The 25,080-nt window shown below is 38.9% G+C and overlaps 1 protein-coding gene across 1 annotated transcript in view; it reads right to left on the bottom strand.

Annotated features, from left to right (window-relative positions):
• LOC126266906 (atrial natriuretic peptide receptor 1-like) overlaps window positions 1-25,080 on the bottom strand; it is a 1,198,842-nt gene that overhangs the window by 18,970 nt on the left and 1,154,792 nt on the right. The window lies entirely within an intron of this gene.

Below are 25,080 nucleotides of genomic sequence, written 5' to 3'. Positions count from 1 at the left end.
TAGGCAAGTTGTGACGAAGAAAGCTGGGATATTTTTACTTCCCCACTTGTTTCGCTATCTGCCTCCTTAAAATTCATTTTTTTCATGTCTGACTAATTACCATTAACAATACCAGAGAAGGAAAGTTGATACTCACCATATAGTGGACATGCTGAGCCAAGATAGGCACAACAAAAAGATTCATTCGCCATTCACCATTAACACACATGAGTATAATTGGCATTTTCATAAAAGGAGAAGATTGACCTTCAGTTTTAAAGAATATAACACCAGATCCAATTTTGTACTTAGTTTTATGTATTTAATTGATTTTCTAATTTATTTTGAGTATTCCTAGTACTAATTCTGTACTAATTATAAACATTTGGAGGACCAACTAATTGTATCCTTAAAGGATCTATTTGGCTCTATTCAAAAACATGTTAGCAAAGCCAGCTTTTAATTAATTGCAAAATAATTAACTTTTTTATCAACAGTATTGTTTGCATAACAATATCTGTTAATGTCATTATTTAAACAAATAATTCGGCCTAACCCTTGTGGTAGAAGAAACTGTTAAAAAGAACCAGTTTTTTGATGCATTCAGATAATTTAATGAGTTAAGTTTTAATTGTAATTTCTGTAAATTAAACATCGATCAATGTGTAGTTTCAGTGCCTATTATTGTGAGGATATATAAGGGCATGATGTTTGGTCCCGAGACAGTCAGTCCACAGCCGAGTTTCAGGCAAGAAACGTGTATTGGTTAGAACAACAACAATGCATCAGCTTAATTCTGAAATAAGTATAACATAATTAGGCTGTGAGTAGAAACAACGACAGTGTCTCTTCAATTTATTTGAAACACTGTGAAATGTGTGGTTTGGCTTTTACTGCTTGTAGATGTTCAACAGTAAACTATTGTAGCAGTATGTGGATGTTTGCCTGCAAACTATTAAAGAGGCTTATTGAAAGTGAAACAGTAGTGCACTGGCCATATTAAATATGTATATTGGGGGGAGGGGGGGGGACATCATTTACATAGTCAGTGTCAAACTTCCACCCCCTATTTTTCAGCCAGTGTAGCAACACAGTACTTCAACATTGAAGACGAGCAATGATGAAATAAAGCAGGCGAATGTCACAAAGTCTACAAGATGGGTCTGTGTTTGATTACCATTGTGGTGCACAGCTTTAATATATCTGTGATATTATTTTAAGTAAATTAGAATATTATGGTGTCACAAGCAGTGCTGCAAAAAGTTTCAAGAAATTGGATCTCAGTATAGAAGTCATGTAAATTAGGTTATCAGTAATCATCTGACTGGAGACTAAGTATTTTTGGTGTCCCATAATGTCCCATCTGAAGGCCACTGCTCTTTTTTGTGTCTTGATGATTTTTCATCAATTAAATTGACGGGTGCTACGTATTTTTTATTTGCAGATGGGACTACTGTTACTATAAATAACAAGTCAAGTGGTTTTTTAAGGAAGAGTTGTTAATGAAGTTTTCTCAACATTGTTGTTGTTGTCTTCAGTCCTGAGACTGGTTTGATGCAGCTCTCCATGCTACTCTATCCTGTGCAAGCTGCTTCATCTCCCAGTACCTACTGCAACCTACATCCTTCTGAATCTGCTTAGTGTACTCATCTCTCGGTCTCCCTCTACGATTTTTACCCTCCACGCTGCCCTCCAATGCTAAATTTGTGATCCCTTGATGCCTCAAAACATGTCCTACCAACCGATCCCTTCTTCTAGTCAAGTTGTGCCACAAACTTCTCTTCTCCCCAATCCTATTCAATACCTCCTCATTAGTTACGTGATCTATCCACCTTATCTTCAGTATTCTTCTGTAGCACCACATTTCGAAAGCTTCTATTCTCTTCTTGTCCAAACTAGTTATCGTCCATGTTTCACTTCCATACATGGCTACACTCCAAACAAATACTTTCAGAAACGACTTCCTGATACATAAATCTATATTCGATGTTAACAAATTTCTCTTCTTCAGAAATGCTTTCCTTGCCATTGCCAGTCTACATTTTATATCCTCTCTACTTCGACCATCATCAGTTATTTTACTTCCTAAATAGCAAAACTCCTTTACTACTTTAAGTGTCTCATTTCCTAATCTAATTCCCTCAGCATCACCCGATTTAATCTGACTACATTCCATTATCCTCGTTTTGCTTTTGTTAATGTTCATCTTATATCCTCCTTTCAAGACACTGTCCATTCCGTTCAACTGCTCTTCCAAGTCCTTTGCCGTCTCTGACAGAATTACAATGTCATCGGCGAACCTCAAAGTTTTTACTTCGTCTCCATGAATTTTAATACCTACTCCAAATTTTTCTTTTGTTTCCTTTACTGCTTGCTCAATATACAGATTGAATAACATCGGGGAGAGGCTACAACCCTGTCTCACTCCTTTCCCAACCACTGCTTCCCTTTCATGCCCCTCGACTCTTATTACTGCCATCTGGTTTCTGTACAAATTATAAATAGCCTTTCGCTCCCTGTATTTTAACCCTGCCACCTTTAGAATTTGAAAAAGAGTATTCCAGTCAACATTGTCAAAAGCTTTCTCTAAGTCTACAAATGCTAGAAACGTAGGTTTGCCTTTTCTTAATCTTTCTTCTAAGATAAGTCGTAAGGTCAGTATTGCCTCACGTGTTCCAACGTTTCTACGGAATCCAAACTGATCCTCCCCGAGGTCTGCATCTACCAGTTTTTCCATTCGTCTGTAAAGAATTCGCGTTAGTATTTTGCAGCCGTGGCTTATTAAACTGATAGTTCGGTAATTTTCACATCTGTCAGCACCTGCTTTCTTTGGGATTGGAATTATTATATTCTTCTTGAAGTCTGAGGGTATTTCGCCTGTCTCATACATCTTGCTCACCAGCTGGTAGAGTTTTGTCATGATTGGCTCTCCCAAGGCCGTCAGTAGTTCTAATGGAATGTTGTCTACTCCGGGGGCCTTGTTTCGACTCAGGTCTTTCAGTGCTCTGTCAAACTCTTCACGCAGTATCATATCTCCCATTTCGTCTTCATCTACATCCTCTTCTATTTCCATAATATTGTCCTCAAGTACATCGCCCTTGTATAAACCTTCTATATACTCCTTCCACCTTTCTGCCTTCCCTTCTTTGCTTAGAACTGGGCTGCCATCTGAGCTCTTGATATTCATACACGTGGTTCTCTTCTCTCCAAAGGTCTCTTTAATTTTCCTGTAGGCAGTATCTATCTTACCCCTAGTGAGATAAGCTTCTACATCCTTACATTTGTCCTCTAGCCATCCCTGTTTAGCCATTTTGCACTTCCTGTCGATCTCATTTTTGAGACGTTTGTATTCCTTTTTGCCTGCTTCATTTACTGCATTTTTATATTTTCTTCTTTCATCAATTAAATTCAATATTTCTTCTGTTACCCAAGGATTTCTAGCAGCCCTCGTCTTTGTACCTACTTTATCCTCTGCTGCCTTCACTACTACATCCCTCAGAGCTACCCATTCTTCTTCTACTGTATTTCTTTCCCCTATTCCTGTCAATTGTTCCCTTATGCTCTCTCTGAAACTCTGTACAACCTCTGGTTCTTTCAGTTTATCCAGGTCCCATCTCCTTAATTTCCCACATTTTTGCAGTTTCTTCAGTTTTAATCTACAGGTCATAACCAATAGATTGTGGTCAGAGTCCACATCTGCCCCTGGAAATGTCTTACAACTTAAAACCTGGTTCCTAAATCTCTGTCTTACCATTATATAATCTATCTGATACCTTTTAGTATCTCCAGGGTTCTTCCACGTATACAACCTTCTTTCATGATTCTTAAACCAAGTGTTAGCTATGATTAAGTTGTGCTCTGTGCAAAATTCTACTAGGCGGCTTCCTCTTTCATTTCTTAGCCCCAATCCATATTCACCTACTATGTTTCCTTCTCTCCCTTTTCCTACACTCGAATTCCAGTCACCCATTACTATTAAATTTTCGTCTCCCTTCACTATCTGAATAATTTCTTTTATTTCATCGTACATTTCTTCAATTTCTTCATCATCTGCAGAGCTAGTTGGCATATAAACTTGTACTACTGTAGTAGGTGTGGGCTTCGTATCTATCTTGGCCACAATAATGCGTTCACTATGCTGTTTGTAGTAGCTTACCCGCATTCCTATTTTCCTATTCATTATTAAACCTACTCCTGCATTACCCCTATTTGATTTTGTGTTTATAACCCTGTAGTCACCTGACCAGAAGTCTTGTTCCTCCTGCCACCGAACTTCACTAATTCCCACTATATCTAACTTTAACCTATCCATTTCCCTTTTTAAATTTTCTAACCTACCTGCCCGATTAAGGGATCTGACATTCCACGCTCCGATCCGAAGAATGCCAGTTTTCTTTTTCCTGATAACGACATCCTCCTGAGTAGTCCCCGCCCGGAGATCCGAATGGGGGACTATTTTACCTCCGGAATATTTTACCCAAGAGGACGCCATCATCATTTAATCATACAGTAAAGCTGCATGTCCTCGGGAAAAATTACGGCTGTAGTTTCCCCTTGCTTTCAGCCGTTCGCAGTACCAGCACAGCAAGGCCGTTTTGGTTAATGTTGCAAGGCCAGATCAGTCAATCATCCAGACTGTTGCCCCTGCAACTACTGAAAAGGCTGCTGCCCCTCTTCAGGAACCACACGTTTGTCTGGCCTCTCAACAGATACCCCTCCGTTGTGGTTGCACCTACGGTACGGCCATCTGTATCGCTGAGGCACGCAAGCCTCCCCACCAACGGCAAGGTCCATGGTTCATGGGGGGGGTTTCTCTCAACATAATGATAAATAATTTTTAGCTATTTAATTGACATTAAACTTTGAAAAAAGTCACTTTATGTAGTTCAGAATTACATGCATAAAATATGAGAATGGGGACAACACTAAGCTACTCTTACTTCAACATGCTCTTCATATCACAAATTCAGCATTAAAAATAGGAATATTTTGTAACCTTTTTCTGTTTCTGGTGAAGCACCAAGAGATTAGCGAGTCATGTGTTTAGGTTTTCTGCTTGTATACATAGTCTAATTCTTAAATTATTTACATGTGTTTGTAGAGTTTAATTCTTAAATGCATTGTGTATTTTTGTATTTAAGAGGTAAAGTATCACATTTTAGTAATGGTAATGAGTACATTCATGTAATCTGTAGCACAGGAGTGATTTGTTTGTTTGTTTTGGTTGGCCAGTACCTGTTGATCACAGCCTATCAGAGATAGGCATCTTTTCTGTAGCACCAGGAGACTACCATGTCCCATATTTAGATTTTCTGTTTGTGTTAACAGGCTAATTCATAGATTCTTTGTGTGTTTGCAAATTTTAATTCTTCATTTGACTGTGTATTTTTGTAGTTGAGAGGTACAGTATCACATGCTATTAATGCTAATGAGTACAATTGTGCAAACTGTAGCACTATAATCAATTATTTGTTTGTTGTGGATGGCTAGTAACCATTAATCATAGTTAGGCTGTCATCATCCTTCAATAATAAAGATTTTTCACTTTTTCTGTTTGTTTTCACAGTTTAATTCTTTCGTTAGTAGCAGAAGGATGTGTAGGGTGTGCATGTGGCTGTGTGGAGATGCAGGAGGAGTTGACCATAGTTCACAAACAGCTGATGACACATTTGGTCACAGTCAGCCATCTGCTGTCTCAGTGTGTGGCAGTAGTGGAGAAACTGGCACATTGCTTGGGACACCTTGGGTGTTACTTGCTTCATATATGGGCTCTGCTGCTGAGGCACCTTCCAGTGTACTTGATGTGGGGGTCCGTGCTCACTGCAGGTTGAGTGGAGGGTGGTAACACGGTTGTGTCACTCAAGACAGAGAGTCAGTTGGGAAGCTGGCCATCTGGCCTCACCCATTCACTCTGTGACAGATGGCTGCTCTTTCAGAAGGGTCAGAGCAGGCACACATGGGGGAGGAGGGTGAGGCAGGTTTACTAGTACTCAGGCTCCAATGTTAGGAATGTAATAGGGCCCCTTTGGGAAATAACACCCAGGGTCAGGAGGAGTTCCACTGCACACTCAGTGGGTCTGCTGGGGGAGGGGGGCTCATATGAGATGTGGAGGAAACCCTGCCTGCAGCTATAGAAGGTGCCTATGGTTGGCAAATGCTGCTGGTTTCGTTCACAGGATACAAGCAGAGCTCACAATCTGCAGCTTCATATCCAAAGTTGATCAGAGTCCTTTGGTGTAGAGTCAAGTGGAAGGTCTCAAACAGAAGCACCACTGATTCTGTGATGGTCATGGCTGCAGGTTTCTGAGTCTGCGTATGGGGTGGAGAGTTATAGGACTCACCATAAGGTGCATGTGCAGTTTTCACTTATAAATAAACTGATTCAAAATGATGGTATTTTATGTACAATTTATTCTCACTACACCAGACAACTCATCCACCTGTAGATATTTAATGTTACCCATGCAGAGCTGCGACATACATTGTATAGTAAAACCTTTTTTTTACACTCCCAGATTTCACATTTTCTTGTCATTTACATTGACATACCTAACAATAGTATTCTACAATTATGTTGAGTAGTTACAGCAGATGGTTGTTTCAGGTGACATTGCACAATTTTGGAGTATGAATGTCTCAAGAGTGCTGCTTCAGATGTGATACAAAAGCTGCAAGTGCTGCAGAATATAGCCTTGGAGGGAGCATTACATGTCGCATACTTCGTGAGGGTTGCTGTGTTGCACCAACACATCTGGAACCTCAGGATGTATGACAGGTATGAAGTCTGGAAAAAGCAAGCAGCCTTTATCTGCTAAGGAATTGAGTCCACTCATTTCCAAGTCATTATCATTTCATCCTAGCACATCCAAATCCACATTAAATTGCTACTCATGAGTCACTAATCAATTACCATCTTGTGATATTGATTAATCATACCCTGGAGTAATCATACCCTGGTGTGCAATATTGAAGTAAATGCTAACTGGCAACAACCATTTGAGGGTTGTGAAGCTGCATGCATCTAGATATGTGAAAACTGGGATGGTGAATTTTTTGTTCCCAAGGGAGGCAACCATGGATATCCTTCTTAATGGTACTGTATATTCATGTAATATACTGAAGAGGCAAAGAAACTGGTACACCTGCCTAGTATTGTGTAGGGCACCCACAAGCACGCGTTAAGTGCCTCAACATACCGTGGCATGGTCTCAACTAATGTCTGAAGGAGTCCTGGGGGGAACTGACACCATGAATCTTGCAGGGCCATCCATAAATCTATAGGTAAAAAATACATTTCCCAGACCTTCAATAAAAACTTCTTTTTCAAAGGAAAGAGTGTAACTGCTTCTGCTAAACAAAAACTTGCAATTTATCACCAAAACATTAGAGACCTAAGTAGTAAGATCAATGAGCTTATAATCAATATACATGAGCCAAAATGTATAGATTATGCCCATGTTTTATGTTTTAGTGAGCTCCATATTAATTCTGGCATAGAAAAACTTATAATAAACAATTATTACTTATCAACATCATTTTGTAGAAAATGTAAAGAAAAAGGTGGCGTTGCCATTTATGTAAAAAATGATACCACAGAATTGTCTTTGAATAATTACCATATATCAATAGTCACAGTATACAGAGCATCTTCTGGGAACTTTAGTCTCTTTTTGAATAAGCCAGATGCTCTCCTAATATACACATTCAAACACAAAACAGATGTGATAGAGCTTCGAGACTTCAATGTTAACTTGCTAACAAATTCCAGAGACAGATCAGATCTAGAAAAAAAATCTGATGTCCACATATAATCTGGTTTCTGTGGTTGGTTTCCCTGCTAGGATAACTTCATGTACAAGCACACTAATCAATAATATATTTATTGACTAGACCAAAATAGGTGATACGACTACCAGGCAAGTCATGAATGGTCTATCTGACCATGATGGACAAAGACCCCCTATAAACAGCACAAGTATTTATGTGAATGATAGTGGTCTCAGTTGGAAAACAGGACAGTTAATGAAGAAACTATCCAGGTTTTTAAATCATATCTCCAAGCCACAGACTAGGCACCTATGTATAATTTAGAAAATGCCAATTCCAAGTACAATTTTTTCAGTAATGTAGTGGCACTGAGATTTGAAAGCACCTTCCCAAAAAGGATATACAAGATCCAAACCACAAAACATACCAAAAAGCCCTGGATGATCACTGGTATTAAGATTTCATGCAAGAGAGGAAACGAGAATTGTACATTGTTACAAAAATTCAGACAACCACACCCAGCTAAATCACTACAAAATTAGTGCAAAGTATTAAGCAAAATTATTCAGAAGTCAAAAAGTTTGTATCTGTGGTGCATAATTAATAAATCTAGTAACAAAATCAAAACCGTATGGGAAGTGATAAAGAGTGAGACTGGTGCAAATTGCCCCAGTAGGTCCCAAAACATTGTTCTCAAGAATGAAGATAGACAGGTACAAACTCAAAGTACTGTGGCATGAATTTTCGATGATCATTTTCTAAGAGTTGCTGAGAAAGCAGGACACAATGGCTCCTTAGAAGAAGCATTAAAAATACTGAAAGGTTATTTTACAAACTCCATAGGGCAGATAGGTATGGCCCCTATAACAGTACAGGAAGTAAGAAAAACCATTTTTTCTTTAAAATCAAAAAATTCAACTGGTGGTGACAACATCTCTAGCTAATTTCTAAAAGCCTGCTGCAATGAGTTCAGTGAAGTCCTATCTCATATATTCAATGCCTCTCTCAAACAAGGTATCTTCCCTGAAAGGATGAAATATGCTATTGTAAAGCTCCTCTACAAAAGAGGCAATGCCTCGGATGTTACAAACTATCAGCGTATCTCTCTGCTGACTACATTTTTTAAATTTCTTGAAAAGCTAGTATATGCCAGGATAGTCAGTCACCAAGAAAAACATGCAATAATAAGTAAAAACCAGTTTGGATTCAGAGAAGGTATCTCCAGAACCAAAGCAATATTTTCATTTGCGAGTAACGTTTTGGAATGCCTCAACAAAAAGACATTGCATGTGGGCATATTTTACGATCTGTCTAAACCCTTTGACTATGTTAGTCATAGAATACTTATAGAGAAAGCATGCCACTATGGACTCCACGGACAAATGGGCAACTGGCTCAAATCCTACCTACAGAGCAGACAGCAGAAAATAGTACTAGGTGGTAACAATAGTCACATAGGAGGGGTAGAGCCCAACTGGGGAACAGTAAAATATGGAGTTCCACAAGGTTATGTTTTTGGTACCTGCTATTTCTCATAGATAACAATGACCTACCATTGTCCTCAAACAAAGCAAGCAGTTTTACAATGTTTGCTGATGACACAAGTATTATGACAGACCGTAAGAGACTCTCTAATCTAGAATTAAATGCCAACCACTTGCTTGAGGATGTTCTGAAGTGGTTCACAGTAAATTCTCTATCAATAAAACTCAGCAAAACTAATTATATTCATTTCCATTCTGGTGTCAAAAGTCCACAGGAAATAAACATTATATATGAGAGCCAGTAAATAGAGAGAGCAGATTGTTTGAAATTCTTGGGCATGTGTATATAGATAGCAGGCTTAACTGGGAATAGCACTTCAACCAAACCCTGAAAAGGCTCAGCTCAGCAGCATTTGCCATTTGGATAATCACCAAACTTGGAGACATCAATGTCTCAAAATCTTCTTACTTTGGCTACTTTCATTTACTTATGTGTTATGGAATAATCTTCTGGGGCAATTCACCATTATTGAAAAAGGTTTTTACAGGTCAGAAAAAGGTTGTCCGAATTTTGTATGGAGTGCCTCCAAGAATCTCATGTCAAAATCTTTTTAAACAAATAGAGATCCTAACCACTACTTCACAATGTATTTTTTCAATCATGACATCCATGCTTCACAGTCCTTCTCAGTATGAAACAAATGAAATGTACCATCACAATAACACAAGGAGGAAATGTGACATACACTGTGACCTGAAAAATCTGTCCCTGGTGCAAAAAGATGTTAAATACAGAAGCACAAATATCTTCAGTGCACTTACAAGTAATATAAAAAAGAACTATTTAAAAATAGGCTAAAGGAGTTCTTGCTTGAAAAAAGTTTCTATTCTTTAGAAGAATTCTATAGCAGAGGTAGCTAATTTTATTTCCCAAATACTATTATATATTCCTGTTATATTCCTATTATATATATCTTGCTGTTTTAATCAGATTAATTGGTGATCTGTGAAAAATAGTTTGGACAAAATCAGAATGTTGTATCTGGAACTCTGCTTATGAGTGTAATTTTATCCTACCGATTGTGTTTCCAACTTGTGTTGTTAATCTTTGTTTATTGTTTTATGGAAACTAATGTAATAATGAACTAAATGTTTTTCACTTGTTCCACATCCATGCATTAACATGCAGAACTGGATCTATGGAATACGTATTGCAATAAATAAATAAATAAATAAGGCTACAAGGGGCTGGAGATCTCTTCTGAACATCATGTTGCACAACATCCCAGATATGCTTAATAATGTTCATGTCTGTCATGTTTAGTGCTCAGAGGAAGTGTTTAAACTCAGAAGAGTGTTCCTGGAGCTACTCTGTAGGTGCGAGGTGTCGCATTGTCCTGCTGGAATTTCCCAAGTCAGTCGGAATGTGCAATGGACATGAAAGGGTGCAGATGATCAGACAGAATGCGTATGTATGTGAAACCTGTCAGAATTGTGTCTAGACATACCAGGGGTTCCATATCACTCCAACTTCACACACCCCACACCATCACAGAGCCTCCATCTGCTTGCATAGTTCCCTGCTGACATGTTGGATCCATGGATTCATGAAGTTGTCTCCATACCCATACATGTCCATCCAATTAATACAATTTGAAATGAGACTCATCCAAGTAGGCAACATGTTTCTAGTCATCAACAGTTCAATGTCAGCATTGACGGGCCCAGACAAAGCATAAAGCTGTTTGTCATCAAGGGTACATGAGTGGCCCTTCTGTTCCAAAACCCCATATTGATGATGTTTCATTGAATGGTTCACATACTGACACTTGTTGATGGCCCGGCATTGAAAAGTGCAGCAATCTGCAGAAGGGTTGCACTTCTGTCATGATAAACAATTCTCTTCAGTAATTGTTGGTCCCGTTCTTGTAAGATCTTTTTCTGGCCTCAACCATTTCAGAGATTTGATGTTTTACTGGATTTCTGATATCCACAGTACACTTGTGAAATGGCCATATGGGAAAATCCCCACTTCATCGCCACCTCGGAGATGCTGTGTCCCATAGCTCATGCACCGATTATAACACCATGTTCAAACTCATTTAAATGTTGTTAACCTGCCATTGTAGCTGCAGTTAATTGATCTAACAACTATGCCAGACACTTGTTTTTTTATAGGTGTTGCCAACTGCAGCACTGTATTTTGCCTATTAACATACCTCTGTATTTGAATACGCATGGCTATATTAGCTTCTTTGGTACCTCAGTGTATTTTCATCATGCAGTTGATTGGCAGCTTCATTTCATTTTATTGTAGCTTTATTAGCAATGCCAAGAATTTTCCTTATCAATTACACATTATTCACAGGTACTAAAATCCTGAATATTCTACCTACAGAAATGAAAATTTAATTTTGCATTTTTGTCATTTTTCAAGGATAATGTCTTTTTTAAGATCTTACTTGATTTCTCTTTACATGTTTGTGTTAAACATCAGTTTTTTGTTATTGCTGTTGTTACTGTTAATTATTATTATGGTCTTCAGTATAAAGACTGATTTGATGCAGTTCTTTACACTACTCTGTCTTGTGCAAACCTCTTCATCTGTGAACAGCTGCTGCAATCCATATCTATTTGATCATGAGTACTGTACTCATCTGTTATGTGTTCTAGCAACTGATCCCATCTTTTAATCAAGTTATGTGACACATTTCTTTTCACCCCAATTCTATTCAGTACCTCCTCATTACTTGCATGATCTACTCATTTAATCTTCAGCATTATTATGGTAGCACAACAGTTCAAAAGCTTCTATTCTCTTCTTGTCTGAACTGCTTTTTAAAGAGTGTATTCCAGTCAACATTGTCAGTTTGTGACACAATACATAATTAATGTAGTTAATGTTTGCAAAGAAAAACACTTCAAATGGCTCACAAAAACAGCAACAATGTTGCTCAAGAATGTATTGATACACTTGGCGAATAAATTGATGGTTCATCTTCTTGTTATCATTGTCATGTCACTTACTGTTCCTAATATACATCAGGTATGGGTACTGAAACAAAAATATTGATATTGTACCAAACACAGTAACCACCTCTGAAATTTTGATATCAATGTGTCAATTTCTTTAGATTAATCTTTGAAACAAAAAAAAGTCAAAATGTACACTCCAATTGCATAAGTAAGCATTGAAAGATTTTCTAATTACAAGCAAGTGTTGTCTGACAACAGACATCCCCTCACTTTAGAGAACCTCTGTATGCTGATTCTCACACACCGCAATACCTCTGTGATGGCTATACAACAATTTTCAAGCATCTTCAAAGAATGACATTTCTCAAAGAAAAGTACAGCAGTTTTAAATTAATTACACTTACATAACCAGCATCTAGCAGATCACATGCTGACCTTACAAAATACCTCCAGCAGGTCTTGTCCTGGGCAACTTCCATCTAGCCCCCTGTAAACTCTAGTTCTTACAGGTCTTCCCATGGGCCATCCTCCCCTCTGGCCATTTCATTGATGCTACTTTTGCAACAGCATTATCTATCATCCTTGCAAACGTGTCCAGCTTGTTGTAATTACTTAACCTTTCCATTTTGTATAATAATATGCTGTTCCATCATAGCATATATTTCTTAATTTTTCAGGCTCCTCAGTCCTGTTTCTTCCTTCATTGGCTCAAAACTCTTCCTCATGATGTTTCTCTTGCACACCAATAGTTTTTCTCTATTGCTCTTGATGGTACTGTGTTTCAATGCCATATGACAGCACTGGGACAATTTTTGTAATACAAGCCTTCATTTTAACTTCTGTTTACATTATTTTTGATTTTATGTCTGCTTTTAGGCTGTAATATGATCTGGAAGCATTGACAATAATTCACTGATTTATTTCTAGATGATACCTCTGGTTGTAGTGTGATTCCAAGTACTTAAAGTTCTTGATTATTTTCAATGTCATCGCTCTCACCTGTAAATTCCCTGGCACATCATTCATCCTTCTACTTATTTCTCTCACTTCTGTCTTTTCTGGGTTTATTCTCAAGCCCACCTGTCCTGCACTACTACTCAGGCCTACCACTGTTTTTATCATTTTTTTCTTTATTCTAATATAGCTGTCATGCCACATGCATATGGTAGTTTTTGCAGATTTCCACTGAGATTGATGCTCTTTCCTACTCATTTTATCTCACGTATAACACTTTCAAGGACAAGATGACAATGCATCACCTTGTCGTACCCCAGTTGGTACTTCCACTTACTTTGCAATTCCTTTTTGATACCTTACTTTAACTTTCATCTCTGTTATGCATGCTTTTTACCAAGTTGATTATTATCTCAGGTGCTCAAAACCAAAGAATATTGTGCATGCTCACTTTATGGATAATATCACATCCCTTTGAAGTATATATGAATGTTGTGAATACTAGATTGTTAAATTCCCAGTACTTTTCCCATATTTGTCTAAGTTGTAGATTTTTCTTGATTTGAAACCTGCTTGGTAATTCTGTATTGCTTCCTTAGCAGTTGGCTTGAGTTTTTCTGGAATTATCAAGGATAAGACCTTGTAGCCTGTATTCAGCACTGAGATCCCACTATAGTCATTACAGTATCTTTTGCTTTTCCTTTTGTGGATTGGTACAGTGACAACTAGCTTCCATTATGTTGCTATCTCATCCTTATTCCATATTAAATAATGGAAACTCCAGGTAGAAATATCAAAATGTAGGACAAGACAGATTGCTATTTACCACAAAGAAGACACATCATGTTGCAAACAGGCATGGTTAAAAGACACTCACATACAGCTTTCAGCCACAGTCTTAATCAGTAAACACACTTATGACTGCCAGCACCTCGGCTCAGAATGCTACGTCACTTGGGATGCAAGCAGCAATCTGGAGGGGGCGGGGAAGGGAAAGGGATAGTAGTGTACATTTAGGGAGAGAGACAAACACTGTCGGTGGAGTGTGCAGGGATTAGACTGCCAACAGGTGCAGTTTCAGGAGGTTGTGAGGCAGGGAGTTGGGGAAAAAATGAACAAAAAAGGGAGGAACGGGGAGAGACAGGCGGATACATTGGCAGAAGGGTGAAAATAAACAGAGTGGACGATGAGAATGTGGAGGAGATGATAGGACAGAGGTGGTGGGAACTGTTGGGTGGAGGATGTGAGGACAGTATGTTACCGTAGGTAGCTTTTTTTGAGTAACATAACCCAGTATATTGACCTGTGGTAACAAACTGTCCATACACCCTCCACCCAACAGTTTCCACCCCTTCCATCCTATCATCTACTCCACATTCTCATCTCCCACTCTGTTTATTTGCAGCCCTCTACCAATGCATCCACCTGTTTTTCCCCACTCCTCTCATATTTTGTTCCTTTTTTATCCTCACCTCCCTGCCCCATAACCTCCTGAAGCTACACCTGTTGTCAGTCTAGCCTCTGCACACTCCAATAGAGAGCATTCATCTCTCTCCCCACACATACAATACTATTCCTTCCCCTTCCCGAACCCCTCCAGATTGGTGCTTGTATTCTACGTGCCATGTGATGTTGCATTCTGGCCCAGGTTGCTGGAGATGGCAGTTGTGTGTGTATGAGGGCGCTTCTCTCTCTCTCTCTCTCTCTCTCTCTCTCTCTCTCTCTCTCTCTCTCTCTCTCTAGTGATGAAGGCTGTGACTGAAAGCTGTATGTGTGTGTGTGAGTGTCTTTTAATCATGCCTGTTTGCAACTTTACATGTCTTCCTTACAATAAGTTTCCTACATTGTTGATACTTCTTCCACATCAGTTTGGATTAGTCTGGTCAACTCTTTAACAAGGGCTTCACCTCTTTCCTTAGTCATCTCTGATGTTATTTGATATTCTCCTGGTGCCTTCATGTTGTTCAAACTATTTATTGCCTTTCTCACACCCTCTTCAGCAACATAAACTATTTCTTATTTATGGTGTTTAATAATTCTAAATAATAATTGTTTATAATAATTATGTGTTATTTATTGTTGTTCAAAGCAGAGATCCATCAGAAAAACACGTAAAGACTTATTGTAGATTAAGTGAACATTTTAGAGACTTTGACATGTTAAGCAACAATATTCAGAAGTGGCAGCTGTCGAACAAGGAGACCGATGACCATCAGAGTTTGTGCAGTAGCAGTCAGCACTTTGACAGATTGACAAATGAGCAGATAGATAATGCTTCCAAGGAGAACAACTACCAGTGCAATTTGTACATTAGTGGTCAATGTTCCAGGAACTGTCAACATACTGACTGATGTGTGTGGCATATCTGGCATTGCGGAGGAGGACAGTAGGACAGAGCCCAACCATGCCAGCATAAATCTAAAACAGGGAATGCCGGTGCATGTGTTGATATTGGTCATATTTATGCCCAACATGAGAAGCATAGATGAATGACCAATGAGTCAGTCACTGCCCTAGAAATTTTGTGACACTGGCAAAAACACTAAATAAATACCTCCAATAAATGGGCATGAGGGTGTCCTTTGAGGGGAGAAAGAAAAGATGAAGAAACCTCACCCAGATGGACAGACTGATAGTCAGTCAGCAGGTGTCATACTATGCTGCAACAACTTGGCTGCTTTGCTGCTCAACAGAAGAATATGTCAGTACTGTGCCAATGGGTCAACACGAAAGATGCCATCCTAGATGTTACCAGAAAGAAATTCACATGGTACTTTGCCAGGTGGCTGGTGAGGACAAAGGGACTGTGGCCTCACCAAAAGGGCCACCTGTGAACCTAGAGGTTGATGAACTCCATCAGAAGATGCTGAGCCTGAGGGTTGCTGGTTTGATTCCAGGACAGAGCACTTCATGCCACACTGTAGCTGCATGCTAATAACGCAATGAGTGAATTCTCAAGGAGAAGACCATGCTGCCACCACAGAGGGTCATGGGTATGGTACTGAATGGAAGAATACAAAGCCTGGTGTTCTGCTGTAACAAAAACCGTCAGCATTTCAGCAGTCTTTGGAATCTGCACGCTACGACTCATGCCAGATCGCTGCCGCAAGGAATTGAGTGAGTTAAAACACAATGTGTTGCTCTGCTTGTTTAAAGGATATTATGTGTCAATAAATGACTGATAGTGGAACCACCATTGTTTCACTCTCACCTCACCCACAGAGGCAAGTAAAGAACACATTCCACCATTCGCAAAGTGTTACTTTTTCTTTTCTTGTTCTGTTTGCTGATACATCTCTTCTGGGTCTTCTGCATTTAACAGACATGCAAAATATGCCTCCTGCCATTCTAGGATAATTTCTTTGTCAACTATTAACTTCCCATTTTTATCAATAATGACTAGAGACTTGCCTCTTCTTCAACTTATCACTTGATTGTAATTTTGGAACATTTGCATACTGTTTTTTTTTTACCTATCACCTCAATTTCTCTTAGCACACATGTCAGATATTTAATCTTTTCTGCCCTCAGTTCTCCCATTTCACTTCCTTGTATTCTTCATGATGATTTCAAAGTGTTTAAGTTTATGGTCCATGTTGCATAAGTATCTCAAACTTATTCTTCACAGCCACATAGTATCTTCAAGCTGTATCAGTCTGTTACGGTTTATCTACAACAAGTTGCTGTTGCTCATTTGTTTCCTGCTGAATTGCATTTGTAGTTTGAGCTTCTCAACAGGTACATAATAATTTGTATCCTCATCTGCTCCTCTGTATGACCTTGCACCACCTTTTACTATCTCCTTTTGCTTCACATATACAACAGTTGGTTAACTTGGTTCACAGTTTTCCCAACTGGTGATTTATGAATTGTATTATTGCAGAGCTGATTATTAGATCTCGGGCAGACAAAAAATTGATCAGCCACTGTCATCCAATTTCTCATGTAAGCTCTTGCTCCTAATGTTCATTCTATATATACTTTCCTGTCACACTTTAGCATTAAAATATCCAAGAACATTTTTTATATTTCTGATACACACACTCCTTGCATGTGTTTTCTTATTGCTCATAAAACTTATCTTTTTCCTCTTCTTCACTCACTTATGTTGGGGTAGGTGCATTTACAAGTACAAATGTTATGTCCCCAGATTTGTGTTTAATAGAGAGGCATTGTTTATTAATTGCCACAAAACGCTTGATTTGTGTTACCAGACACTCGTTTAATACAAAGCCTGTTCCATACTCATGTTTGTAATTTTCTCCACATCCTTCATAGAATATTTTTGATGTACTCTCTCTAAGTATGCCCTCATCTTTCCACTTCAGTTCTTGTAATGCAGTCACATCTCTATTTCTGATATTGCTCCCTTGGTAACTCCTGGGAAATATAAACTTTTAATGTTCTATGTCCCACATTGTATACCTGTTTGTTTAGCCAGTCTTGTCTTACTGGTTAACAAAGTGATCTGTGGCTCATTTCTAAGGTTTTTTGTGGCAGGGAAATATTTCCAACTGCATTACATGTGTTGTGCAGGGTAAGCTCAGTAGTGGGGATACCATATCATGGCTCATGAGCTAGCAGGATTTGTAATCACTGTTTTCTCCCCTGAGAGAGCAGGCTTCACCTCACCTCTAGAGCTCCCCTCCTCCTTGCTGTAGGAGGTAAAAAGGAAGGCTAGGTAGAAATGGGGAATGCAGAAGATGTATTGTCACGAGGCACATTTTGTTTGGATCCACTGTTGAGATCTGTTGGACAGGGTTTTAACTAGATTAGATTAGATTAGTGCTTGTTCAATAGATCATGAATACGACACTTCGTAATGATGTGGAATGCGTCAGGTTAATAAAATTTGTCTATACAAGATATTACATTGCATAAAATATTACATGACACTTTTTTTGTGGAGGCTGGGGAAATTGCCCACTTAATATATCCAAAAATTCATCTAATGAGTAGAAGGGGGTGCCATTATGAAATTCTTTTAATTTCGTTTTAAATGCTATATGGCTGTCTGTCAGACTTTTCATGCTATTAGGTAAGTGACCAAAGACTTTCGTGGCAGCATAATTTATCTCCTTCTGAGCCAAAGTTAGATTTAACCTTGAGTAGTGAAGATCATCCTTTCTCCTAGTGTTGTAGCAATGTACATCACTATTATTTTTGAATTAATTCGGCTTGTTAATAACAAATTTCATAAGTGAATATATATATATATATATATATATATATATATATATATATATATATATATATATATATATATATATATATATATATATATGTAAATAAAACAGAAAGAAACTTCCACATGGGAAAAATATATTAAAAACAAAGATTCCAAGACTTACCAAGCGGGAAAGCGCCGGCAGACAGGCACATGAACAAAACACACAAACACACACACAGAATTACGAGCTTTCGCAACTGGCAGTTGCTTCGTCAGGAAAGAGGGAGGGAGAGGGAAAAATGAAAGGATGTGGGTTTTCAGGGAGAGGGTAAGGAGTCATTCCAATCCCGGGAGCGGAAAGACTTCCCTTAGGGGAAAAAAAGGACAGGTGTACACTCGCGCACGCACACACACACACACATATCCATCCGCACATACACAGACACAAGCAGACATATTTAAAGGCAAAGAGTTAAGGGCAGAGATGTCAGTCGAGGCGGAAGTACAGAGGCAAAGAAGTTGTTGAAAGATAGTTGAGGTATGAGCGGCGGCAACTTGAAATTAGCGGAGGTTGAGGCCTGGCGGATATCGAGAAGAGAGGATATACTGAAGGGCGAGTTCCCATCTCCGGAGTTCGGATAGGTTGGTGTTGGTGGGAAGTATCCAGATAACTCGGACGGTGTAACACTGTGCCAAGATGTGCTGGCCGTGCATCAAGGCATGTTTAGCCACAGGGTGATCCTCATTACCAACAAACACTGTCTGCCTGTGTCCATTCATGCGAATGGACAGTTTGTTGCTGGTCATTCCCACATAGAAAGCATCACAGTGCAGGCAGGTCAGTTGGTAAATCACGTGGGTGCTTTCACACGTGGCTCTCCCTTTGATCGTGTACACCTTCCGGGTTACAGGACTGGAGTAGGTGGTGGTGGGAGGGTGCATAGGACAGGTTTTACACCGGGGGCGGTTGCAAGGGTAGGAGCCAGAGGGTAGGGGAGGTGGTTTGGGGATTTCATAGGGATGAACCAAGAGGTTACGAAGGTTAGGTGGACGGCGGAAAGACACTCTTGGTGGAGTGGGGAGGATTTCATGAAGGATGGATCTCATTTCGGGGCAGGATTTTAGGAAGTCGTATCCCTGCTGGAGAGCCACATTCAAGGGACTGGATCAGACCTTGAATGTGGCTCTCCAGCAGGGATACGACTTCCTAAAATCCTGCCCCGAAATGAGATCCATCCTTCATGAAATCCTCCCCACTCCACCAAGAGTGTCTTTCCGCCGTCCACCTAACCTTCGTAACCTCTTGGTTCATCCCTATGAAATCCCCAAACCACCTCCCCTACCCTCTGGCTCCTACCCTTGCAACCGCCCCCGGTGTAAAACCTGTCCTATGCACCCTCCCACCACCACCTACTCCAGTCCTGTAACCCGGAAGGTGTACACGATCAAAGGGAGAGCCACGTGTGAAAGCACCCACGTGATTTACCAACTGACCTGCCTGCACTGTGATGCTTTCTATGTGGGAATGACCAGCAACAAACTGTCCATTCGCATGAATGGACACAGGCAGACAGTGTTTGTTGGTAATGAGGATCACCCTGTGGCTAAACATGCCTTGATGCACGGCCAGCACATCTTGGCACAGTGTTACACCGTCCGAGTTATCTGGATACTTCCCACCAACACCAACCTATCCGAACTCCGGAGATGGGAACTCGCCCTTCAGTATATCCTCTCTTCTCGATATCCGCCAGGCCTCAACCTCCGCTAATTTCAAGTTGCCGCCGCTCATACCTCAACTATCTTTCAACAACTTCTTTGCCTCTGTACTTCCGCCTCGACTGACATCTCTGCCCTTAACTCTTTGCCTTTAAATATGTCTGCTTGTGTCTGTGTATGTGCGGATGGATATGTGTGTGTGTGTGTGCGTGCGCGAGTGTACACCTGTCCTTTTTTTCCCCTAAGGGAAGTCTTTCCGCTCCCGGGATTGGAATGACTCCTTACCCTCTCCCTGAAAACCCACATCCTTTCATTTTTCCCTCTCCCTCCCTCTTTCCTGACGAAGCAACTGCCAGTTGCGAAAGCTCGTAATTCTGTGTGTGTGTTTGTGTGTTTTGTTCATGTGCCTGTCTGCCGGCGCTTTCCCGCTTGGTAAGTCTTGGAATCTTTGTTTTTAATATATATATATATATATATATATATATATATATATATATATATATATATATATATATATATATATATATATTGTGAGGCTACAGTGAAGATCTCTAGCTCTTTAAATAAGTGTCTGCAGGATGATCTTGGATGAGCTCCAGCAATTATTCTGATTACATGCTTTTGTGCAATGAACACTCTTTCACTCAATGGTGAGTTACCCCAGAATATGATGCCATATGAAAGCAGAGAATGAAAGTAGGCATGGTAAGCTAATTTACTCAGATGAATATCACCAAAATTTGCAATGACCCTAATAGCATAAGTAGCTATCTCCAATGTTTCAGCTGATTCTGAGTGTGTTTTTTCCAGTTTAACCCTTCATCAATGCATACATCTAGAAATTTTGAATATGCTACCTTAGCTACAGATTTCTGATCAAAGTCTATATTTATTAATGGTGTCATTCCATTTACTGTGCGGAACTGTATATACTGTGTCTTGTCAAAGTTTAATGAGAGCCCATTTGCAGAGAACCACTTAATGATTTTCTGAAAAACATCGTTTACAATTTCACCAGTTAATTCTTGTATATTGGGTGTGATAACTATACTTGTATCATTGGCAAAAAGTACCAGCTTTGCATCTTCATGAATATAGAATGGCAAGTCATTAATATATATTAAGAACAGCAGAGGACCCAAGACCGAACCTTCTTGATTGTTCCCCAGTTGGAGAAATCACCAGTTTTTTTTTTTGCATATTATGTGACCTGCTTATTTCAACTTTCTGCTCTCTTCCAGTTAGGTATGATTTAAACCATTGGAGCACTGTCCCATTCATACCACAGTACTTGAGCTTATCTAGAAGTATTCCATGATTTACACAATCAAAAGCCTTTGATAGATCACAAAAAATCCCGACGGGTGACTTCCAGTTACTCAGAGTATTTAATATTTCATTAGTGACAGTATATATAGCATTTTCCATTGAAAAGCTACCACAAATATAGCTTTCAGGTTCATTGGAGCACGCACGGTAGCTATGCTACCACAAGTATAGCTCTCAGCTTCACTGGAGCAAAAAAATTCTCTCACCCACATGGACAGTGCCACAATAAGCCAGCACCCCAAGGGAGAGCAAATTAATTGTTCTTAAAGGAAATGTTATATAAAAACAAATGTAAAATGAGTGATGAAATGAAGTAGAGCAATGAAAAACTTTAGAGGATGTTGAAACTGAAATTACAAAAATAATTTAAAAAAATCTTTTTTGTAATTTCCGTTCAAACTTCCTATAAAGTTTTTCGTTACTGAAGTTCATTTTAACTCACTTTACATGTGTTTTATATCATGTTTATATCATTTTAGTGATAATTTTGCAGATATCTTAGGTAACAAAAATACAGAACCTATGGTTACAGGCTCTTTTTTGTATACATATACTACTAAAGTTAATTAAGGCATCAAGAAGGCTACAAGAGTATTTGTGATAGAAAAAGCAGATGAAAAGTTGTTAGCATCTCAGTTAGACAATGAACAGACATCATTTAGCTTTAATATGATAGCTGTAGAAGTGTTATGGACAAAGTTTAAACTGATTGTAAATCATGCTCTGGCGATGAATGTGTCAGATAAGTAGGATATAAGGAGGGTAATGACCCTCTGTGGTTTAATCATCAAATTCAGAAAATGGCAAGGAAACATGGGTTTGGTTAAAAAAAGAACATACAAATGTCAAAAGGCAAGAGTTATTAGAAATGCATGTCTCTATAAGAAGATTAATGTGCAAAGTGTGCAACAACTGATCTTGCTGAGAACCTGAGAAAATTTTGATCCTAAGCACGTCAAAGGCTTCTTTCCAGTCACTCATCAACCAGTCTGGGGTGACAGCAGAAGACAATAAAAGGAAAACTGGAGTTAATATTTCATGTTTAAGAAATCATTCACACAGGAGGAATGTACAAACATAACGCCATTTGACTGTCACACCAACTGCTGCATGGAGAACATAGAAATAGACATCTGTAACAGAAGCAACTGAAAGAGTTGAAAACAAATAAGTCACCAGGCCCAGATGGAATCCCAATAGTGTTTTACAGATAGTACTTTGCATCATTGACCCCTTACATGACTTGCATATATCATGAATCTCTCACCCGACACAAAGTCCCAAGTGAATGGAAAAAGTGCAGGTGATTGCTACATATGTAAAAGGTAAAAGAACAGACCTGCACAATTGCAGAACAATATCCATAATATCAGTTCGCTGCAGAACTCTTGAATACAATCTGAGTTCCAATATACTAAATTTCTTGACTCAGAAAAGCTTCTGACCACAAATCAGCACAGTTTTAGATACCATCACTTGTGTGAAGCTCAGTTTGCCCACTCCCCCCCCCCCCCCCCCCTTCCCATGATATCCTGCAAACCATGGATGAATGACAACAGCCAGATCCCATATTCATAGACTTCCAGAAAGTATTTGACATGGTACCCCACTGTAGAATGTTAGTGATGGACTGAACACACAGTTTTAGGTTTCTGGATATGTGAGTAGCTTGAAACCTTTTTAAGTACATGTTTCACTGTAAATTGTTCAATATGTGCTCACTCCTTGTAATTGCTGAAATGACTAATAAATTCTTAACATAAATGATATCTCTCCTAAGATTGTCAGAAATAATTGTGAAATGAAACAAATATAAAATAATGTTCAATGAAACCAAGTTTTGTCTTACACATATATTTACGGGAACTCTAACAATGCTAAGTCCCAGTTGGAACATCAACAATATTATGAAAAGGATTGGTTGTTACTCACCGTAAAGATGACACATGGAGTTGTAGACACACAATGAAAAGACTGTTACACATTCAGCGTTCAGCCAGTTCCCTCAGAAAAGAAAACATATACACATTCACATGAGCAGGTACACCTCATCACCTCATGCTCTTTTCTGAAGAAGCATTTGGCTAAAAAGTCGGTGTGTAACAGTCTTTTTGTTGCACCTACCTGCAATATAATGTGTTGTATTTATGGTGAGTAACAATCTCTCCTGTTCATAACACTGCTTTTTACAGGACTCAAAGACACCAAAGAGATAAGAATATACATTAATAACATTAATAACTTTAGCTAGGGTAGCAGCTATAACAGTGGTGCATGGAAGCGAGTGCTTGATGTTAAGAGTAGACAGAGTAATTTGCAAAGTTGTGTACATTCCAGTGGAAACAGTGCAACCACCAGCATTTCTTCATCACAGAGCTTGACAATATCTCTGATAGCATAGTGTAATAATGATGTAAGCAGATCAATAAGAGGCCGACTACTGGATATAAAAGGCCATGATGTAGATCATAATTGAAAGTTCAATGTTTTACTCTAATTTGACATGGAAAGGACACCAAGAGCATGTTACACAAAGATGTTCAAAGCTAAAAACTTGATGCTGTTAATACTTTTCACTACAAGTATGGTGAAGTACATAGTTTTTCAACTGGAGAAGCTCTGTATGAAATATTCAGAGCTGCAAAGCATCTTGGCATTTCTGTAATGCTGTGAAGATGAGGAAATTGTGTAAGAGTTTACTGTGGTTAAAGGGTTAACAATACTTTCTAGAAGACTAGCAGAAATGCACAATTTTTCATTTCTGAATGTTTAAAGCAAATACACGAACTTTGCACCCCTTGGAGATCTTATCAAGATCCAATAGAATGTGTGTGCAGCTTTTTCCATTATAGATAACTGAATCATCTGTGAAAACTCAGAGCAATATTGTCCGAAAGGTCATGAATACACCACATGAACAGCAAGGGTCTCAACACACTTCTCTGGGCAATACCTGAAGTTGCTTCTAGACTCACTGTATAAGGTAATATGCTTCTTCCTCCCCACCAATAAAACCTCAATCTAATTAAAAATCTCGCTTGATACCCCATATGATTATAGTTTTGGTAATAAGCATATGTGTAATACTTAGTCAGATGGCTTCTGAAAGTCAAGAAACACTGCATCTACCTGAATGCCTTTATGTTTTCAGGATGTCATGTGAGAAAAGTGCTAGTCAGATTTTACATGATTGATGTTTCCAGAATCCATGCTGGTTTGCATGGAAGTCATTCTGTTCATGTTGTGTCATTACATACAAGTTCAGAATATGTTTTCTTTATATATCATACAGGATTTGTCACTGTAATACAATGAAAATAAACAGCTCAGAATTACACATAAACACAGAAAATACAAGCATGTTTCATGAGGATAGCACAGGTGGTCAGCTGTGGCCTTGATGAAGGAAACATCCCAGCATTTGCCTGAAATAATCTAGAAAAACCACAGAAAAACTAAATCTGAAGGCTGAATAGAGTAAATTCTATTTTCCTTAAAACAGGTCAGTTTCTTAATGTTCTGTGATCTACACACAATGTTATTTTATTTACACACAGTTTGCTATGGGCAACTTATAATATTGAAAGATAGTCTTGCTCTTCATCGCTCCATGCACTAAGGACACCTGCTGGTAACTTCTGAACCATAAACATGCTGCTGTTCCTGATGTTCTAACATTTCTTCTTCTTTGACTTTTCGCAT

The sequence above is a fragment of the Schistocerca gregaria genome, chromosome 4, assembly GCF_023897955.1.
Source record: "Schistocerca gregaria isolate iqSchGreg1 chromosome 4, iqSchGreg1.2, whole genome shotgun sequence".
Taxonomy (NCBI): domain Eukaryota; kingdom Metazoa; phylum Arthropoda; class Insecta; order Orthoptera; family Acrididae; genus Schistocerca; species Schistocerca gregaria.
Note: the sequence above shows the minus strand (reverse complement) of the source record. Positions and strands in the feature narration are given on the sequence as shown.